Below are 7,432 nucleotides of genomic sequence, written 5' to 3' on the forward strand. Positions count from 1 at the left end.
ACATGGGATTTTCAATATCCCATGGGACAGGGCAAAATCCCATGGGATTTACCATTATCCCATGGGATTTTGGTTAAATCCCATGGGATTTTTTTTGGTCCCATGGGATTATTGTAGTCCCATGGGATATTTCTTGTCCCATGGGACAAAAAAAATCCCATGGGACTATAATTATCCCATGGGATTCTAAATATCCCATGGGACAAATTAAAATCCTATGGGATTTTAATTATAAATATAAAGATAAAAATATAGAGTAATGTGTATGTTACAATATATTGTATTTTGGTAGTAAATTGTTATAAGATGAATCTTTTAAATTGAATATATCTTTTTTTCTTTGAAAATGTTAATTCAACATATTGTTCTATAACTGTTCAAAACTTAACTTTTGAACAACAAAGCAGATATTGTAAGTATCAATATATGTTTATTTATGAATTATAGAATACTTTTTCGAAACACAATTATTTACCATTTGAAATCAGTGAAAAACTCTATTATTGGCTAAACATACTAGTAGCTATTTAAGTAAATGTATTTTTTTCACAATATCCCTCCACACAAAACATTAATAGTTTCTTATCATCAAGCACTGTGTGTTTGTATAGTCCACTTTTTGGTCATTCAGCAAAGAACATTGACATTATTGTGGTTTCAAGATAGTTTGGTATTTTAAAGAACTCTAAATCATTGACTGCTTGATGAAAATAATAACTGATCCAACATTGTCTTTGAATGTATTCTGGTCTTGTTTCTATGTTTTCTTCATTTATTCTAGGTGATGCATTTCAATCCTTCTGAAAAAGAACCAACAAAAATTGAAGTTATTGATTATACAAAATTGTTAGCATTCATGTAGTGTTCTTTAATATGATTTTCAATAAAAATAGTTATGCGGTATGGATTTTACTGATTGTTAAAGGTTGTCCAGTGTCATCATGGTCATCAGTTGCTAACCGCCTACTTCCTTTGGTCTCTGATGGAGAGTTGTCAAATTATCAATATACCACATCTTCCTATTCTAATACTATATAAAAATCAATTATTTTATTCTTCTTTATAACATTAGGGTATTTTCCCAAGCTATATATAAAAAGGTCAATGTTAAAACTTTAGACAATTATGATACCATTCCATTATTCATAAAAATTCGCAATATATTTTACAAAACGCAATTTTACAAAACGCAGACAAAAGAAATAACATTTCCTGAAGCTTTTGAAGTTCTGACAGTTGTGGTTGATATTAATTTTAAGAATGTATATTAATGTTCCAGACCATATCAGTATTTGGACCGTATGTTTACAGTCTGGAACATATAAGTATACTCTTACAGTCCGACCATATGCATACAGTATGACAGTCAGACCATTTGAGTATACTTGTACTGTCTAGTACCAGATGGACCAAACATGTGTTTTTATTTCAATTTTAACTTAATACAAATTTAACTTTTTGTATTAATCTATTAAAAGGTTTCAGTTATATTGATCTGTAATGTAAATTTGTTTCTAATAAACTTGACCAACTTCTTAAAATTGGGCAGATTGTACGTGTACAGTACAAATACTCATATGTTCTGGAATATAAACACGGTTAACGAGCATTTGACAGGATGTCATGCTAAAATCCCATTAATATAAGTACTAAATTTTGAGTATTTTACATGTAAATCCACAAGTAACTTACTGAAATTCATGACGATCACTCACCAATATTTAAAGAGAATACAATTTAGAGGAAAGACTGGACAGATGAATGCACAAACACTACCATGACTATTAAGGAGGCTCACGGGTGTAATATTTTCAGAAAAAAATTAAACACTTATTTTTCATTACCATCATTACAAATTTTATCAGTTACCTTTAGTAGAATTTTGTTACTTTATCATATGGTACAAAAATAATTCAAAACAAGAATGTGTCCAAAGTACACGAATGCCCCACTCGCACTTTCAGTTTCCATGTTCAATGAACCATGAAATTGGATAAAAAATATAATTAGGCATTGAAATTAGAAAGATAATATCATAAGGAACATGTGTACTAAGTTTCAAGTTGATTGGACTTCAACTTCATTAAAAACTACCTTGACCAAAAACTTTAACCTGAAACATGCACTTTCATTTTCTATGTTCAGTGGACCGTGAAATTGGGGTCAAAAGTTTGATTTGGATTAAAATTTAGAAAGATTATATCATAAGGAACATGTGTACTAAGTTTCAAGTTGATTGGACTTCAACTTCATCAAAAACTACCTTGACCAAAAACTTTAACCTGAAGCGGGACAGACGGACGAACGGATGGATGAACGAACAGACAGACGAACGAATGGACAGAGGGACAAACAGATGCACAGACCAGAAAACATAATGCCCCTCTACTATCGTAGGTTGGGCATAAAAATCAATTCATGTTGGCCCAAGGTGACTTTTAAATTTCTAGATCTCATTGAAAAAGCTTCAAGTTATCTCCCTTTGGTGTAAAAATGCCATTTTTTGGGCATTAAAATTGAAATATCTTTTATAACTCATCGAAGGCAGATTGTGATCGAGAGAACAGTGACCCCATTTTAAGTTTAAGATAAGTTCTTTTTAGATAGAAAAATATAGCAAAATCCTATATTAAATAAAGAAAAATATAGCGAAATCCTATATTAAATAAAGAAAAATATAGCGAAATCCTATATTAAATAAAGAAAAATATAGCGAAATCCTATATTAAATAAAGAAAAATATAGCGAAATCCTATATTAAATTAAAAAAAATATGGTTAAGACCAGCGAGCCCCAAAAAAACAGAACAGAATTAAAACTTACCGAAAACAAGATGTCTTTACATTTATCCTTTGTAGCAGGAAAATTGAAAAGATTTTTTTTTTCTTTCACTGCTGTCCATGATATAAACTTTAAATTCATTCATGCAAAATATGAAAATCTGCAAAAGTAGGACCTTGAACTTTGAAGCTTATCCACATTTTGACTTTTAACTGCATATTTATTCTTTTCATCTTGCTGACAACCTAAACATAAAAAAATGATAATAACATAATTCTAGATTAACTTTGTCATGTTTGTGTTTTTATTTTTGTTGGTACAAACAATTTTTTCCAACTTAAAACTAAAACATCATCACAAAAAAGAAGGTCATACTAACCTCCAAAATATTAAAGCAAACCAAAATTATTACTTGATTAAGATCTTGTCATAAATTAATAGCATCAATACTCTAATTTTTGAAGACCATATATGTCTATTGCATACTTATATTCCTTTGTACAGGAGTATGCATATTAAGATTGAATTCAAGGACTTTAATGTTAAATTAGCATGATTAATTTTAGTTTCTCAGCTCCATGTGTAAATTTTGAGAGAATGTTGCAATACTGTATATTCTGATATTCAGAAATTATTTATGTTATTGTGAGGTTTTTATTAGCAACTGAAAGCTGTATCTCATTCTCATTTTTGATTTATTTATGAACTGAAGACCAGTGCCGAAATTTTCTCACTGCATTGAAGACACATAGGTGACCTTTGATCGTTGTCTGCTCTTTGGTTGGGTTGTTGTCTCTTTGACAAAGTCCCAGTTTCAACTTCCCATTTTATAACATGTATGCATATTTTTCTTAATTAAAATAATCAATCACTGAACTTTGTTTATTATCATGATTATTGAAAGTAAGCAAAAATAAATGCACACAAAATTTAACATTGTTATTAAAGGCTTTTTTAAAAATTCAAAACAGTTGTCTACCATATCTACACCATTAATTTCCTTGTTTGATTTATTTCATATTTTAAAGCCTTTATAGCTAGCTAGATAGTATGCCTAGGCGGATCCAGTCATTTAAAAAAGAGGGTTCCCAACCCAAGACAGAAGGATGGGGAGGGGGGGTTGTTGTTCCAACTATATTTTCCCATTCAAATGCATTTACTGTCCTAAAAAAAGGGGGGTTCCAAGTTGAATTTTCCACCCTTGAATCCTTCCCCTGGATCTGCCATTGGTATGGCTTTTGCTCATAGTTTAATTCATATTGTTACCTATACCTTACTTGTGCATCATTTGGTCTCTGTTGGGGATAGGCCTACTAAAGAAGGTTCAACTTGCAATATGACAGATTATGAGTCTATTTCTCCAAATATGTAGATGAAAGACATGCATAATAAAAACCAAAATTATGTTCAAACAAGAAGTAATTGTAACAGGATGTTGTTACAAAATCTCCCAAACAAAGCTTCCATAACTCGCCATTCCTATGGTCCCATATTCATTTGATTTGTTTTGCTGTCTCATACAAGATTATATATGGTTTAGGAGTGGGGATCAGGGATCCAGAAATTTTTCCACCTTACGACTGAGGATCTCAATGGTTTAAAAGTTTTTCAAACATGTGGCGGTGGGGTTGACCCCCATGAACTCTCCCTATATTTCATTTGATATGTTTTATTGTTACATACAAGAATATACATGGTTTAGGATGGGGATCTTGACCGTATACAAGTTTTCAAAAAAGAGCGGGTTGGGTGACCCCCTCAGGACTTCCTTTTATTTCATTTCATTTATTTTTACTGTCCCCTACAAGAATATATTTGGTTTAGGGGTGGGGATCTGGGTCACTCACAAGCACATTCATAAATTGAACGGGGTAGGGTAACCCCCCCCCCCCCCTCATTCAATTTAATTTCATTTGATTAGTTTTATTGTCCCATACAAGAATATACATGGTATAGGGGTGGGCATCTGGACTGTTAACATGATAATAACACATTCTCAGATTGAACAGGGTGGGGTGACCCCCAGGGACTTCCCTTTAATTGATTTGTTTTATCGTCCCATTCAAGAATATGTATGGTTTAGGGGTGGAGATCTGGACCGTTTACAAAATAATAGCATATTCTCAAATCAGAGGGGCATGGATAACCTCCAGGGACTCACCCTATATTTCATGTGATTTGTTTTATTGTGCCAGCATCATTTCTGTAGACTATGACGTGTGTTTAAATTATCTCTTACAGTTTACAAAATATATCATGACGTATATATATTCATTTGAAAGTTTTAGTAAATAAAATCCCATTGGGTTCTTTAGTATTTAAAACTCCTGGTCCTCCCTTCTTTCTTACCCCCAATATAAGGGGATAAATAACTTCTAAATATTTTTTTCTAATAAAATAAAGTTGACTACCATCCTTGTGTTCTTGCTTACCTAGTTCACACAAAGGACCTGTAAAGTTTTGTGGACATGCGCAGTAGTCAGGTCCTCTACATGAGCCTCCATTTAAACATTCACTTTTACACACAGCTGAAAAATATAAAGTTTTTATATTACAAAATGTATACTATTTTGGGATTTCGTGTTTTTCGGGAGTGCAGGATCAGGACCCCTCCTTCACTCCCTCTTGGTTGTGAATATATTTTTCCCACAAAAAAGGGGGCCCTGAACTCCTTATCATGCCCCCCCTCCTTTCCTCATTTCAATCACCCTGATATAAATTTAATTTTATCGATTACAATAGGAATGGTTTAAATGTTTTTATACTATTGACAGAACGTCTAGTGCCTGTGTTACTAATTTGGGAAGCTTTTCAAATTCACAGCATGTCGGTGGCTGTGTACAAAGTGCTGGGTTTTCATCACCCTGCTCGTTGTTTGCGGACTAAGGATTTAGGCCTGTGGTTGATAATAGTGTGCGTGCATTAATTTTCTATACCTTCTTAATCAATATTTTCAAATACTGACGGCAAGTGTTGCATTGTATCAATGTCTTATTTGAGACCAACGTGCTATTTACTTGTGCGATCAAGAATGCAGGGGAAAGAAACTTGTCAATTGTGTTTATTTTTAAGCCAAAATAAAATGAGCCGCCGTAAAAATATTAACCTTGAGTAATGATCGGTAATCATAAAACTGATGCAAGAAGCTTTCTGCGTGGTACAGGCTGACTACTTATACGTGTGTTTGTCTCAAAACAACTCGGCAGTATCAAATAACAGTTGAAGTAAGGATCGTCTCGGGGTTGGTGTGGGGGAGGGGGGTCTTGTTTACTTATTCATCTGTCTTCTTTTATTAGCTATATTTTTAATAACTTACACTTTTTTTCATTATTACACTTTTCTATTTTTCTCTTTCTTTCACTATTCTTTATTCCTTTTTTTCTTTGTCCGTTATTCTCTATTCTGTTAATTCACATCTCTTATGTGGACTTTTGGTGGTTTATTTTTTTTAGTTCTGGTATTGTGCGATAAGTCAATTTTTCATGCAGTTTCATGAAATAATGGTTTTATGCATATCAGCCAAGATTGTGCGTGAAATTTAAAAAAAAAAAAAAACTCAACACTTCACGTTATGTGAATTCGATTAAAATAAATGAACATGAGTTTGACAGCTAGACAGACAGTGATCCTTTAACAGGTAAAATTTAATTAATCAATTAACAAATTCTAATCTACTGGCATTCAACACCAAATTACTTACTTGATAAATTTGATTGTATATTGTCAATACCTCAACATCGCGAATACGCCATGCGAGGTGTTGGCTATGTTTGAGACGGGGTCAAAGGTTGTTGATTCGAAACAGAGCAAAAAAAACAAAAAACAGGTAAAAAACTAAAGTGTAGAATTTTGTGGTTTAAAATTTAATTTGTAAATTCTCAAAAAAAAGAGTATTTCGGTTCAACTGTTAACATATTAGTTCGATACGAAAAAAAGGATAAAGAGCATCTGGAAAATTTGTGATCAGTAATTATCATTCGAATATATGAAGAGCAATGGGTATAAACCAAAAACTGAACAAGAAAAGTATTAGTAAACAGGCAGAAATTTAAGTCGTTGAATTAATTATTTTACAATTGGTTCATTATACGAGAGAAAGTTTTAGGCGAATTGTCTTTATTTACAGATAAATGTATGTTAGTTCACGAAATGATTGATTTTTCTTGCGGCTTCAAATATTTTTTTTATCAATAACTCATACACAAGGAGACATTTTTTTTTACTTTTGACAGCATGAACCGCAGTTAATTAGCAAACACAAACTAAAATCGAACAGTTTACAATTAAATTTTATAGAAGGAAAAAGGGGGGGGGGGGGGGTAAACAAATTTTACTATACGCTCACATACTTCTAAAAAGATTTGCATATATAAGCTGTCTATAGATAATGTTATATTATTTGAGAAGTTTAGAAAAAAGAATATATACAGTTTTATTTTCGACATCTACTGCTAAAAAACAACAGTGATTCTTTTCATAAATTTAATACTTCAGTTTCGACTCAAAATTTCTTTTGGAATTGCTAGATGGCAAACTGTTTAGGAGAAGATTGTATCTAAACTTTGTGTTATTATGGTGACATTGGCGACGAGATTCATTTTATTATAGCAAGGGCTTGTACAAACCCTTGATTTATATAGAATGGGCAATA

The 7,432-nt window shown here is 32.1% G+C and overlaps 1 long non-coding RNA gene across 1 annotated transcript; it reads right to left on the reverse strand.

Annotated features, from left to right (window-relative positions):
* Nucleotides 1-397: 397 nt before the first annotated feature.
* Nucleotides 398-6,303, reverse strand: LOC134686864 (uncharacterized). The gene is made up of 4 exons (XR_010101680.1): nucleotides 5,718-6,303; nucleotides 5,214-5,309; nucleotides 2,824-3,026; nucleotides 398-800 (listed from the first exon to the last, which is right to left on the reverse strand). It is a non-coding gene; the product is annotated as an uncharacterized LOC134686864 (long non-coding RNA).
* Between the last annotated feature and the right edge of the window lie 1,129 nt (nucleotides 6,304-7,432).

The sequence above is a fragment of the Mytilus trossulus genome, chromosome 1 (genome assembly GCF_036588685.1).
Source record: "Mytilus trossulus isolate FHL-02 chromosome 1, PNRI_Mtr1.1.1.hap1, whole genome shotgun sequence".
Lineage (NCBI taxonomy): Eukaryota > Metazoa > Mollusca > Bivalvia > Mytilida > Mytilidae > Mytilus > Mytilus trossulus.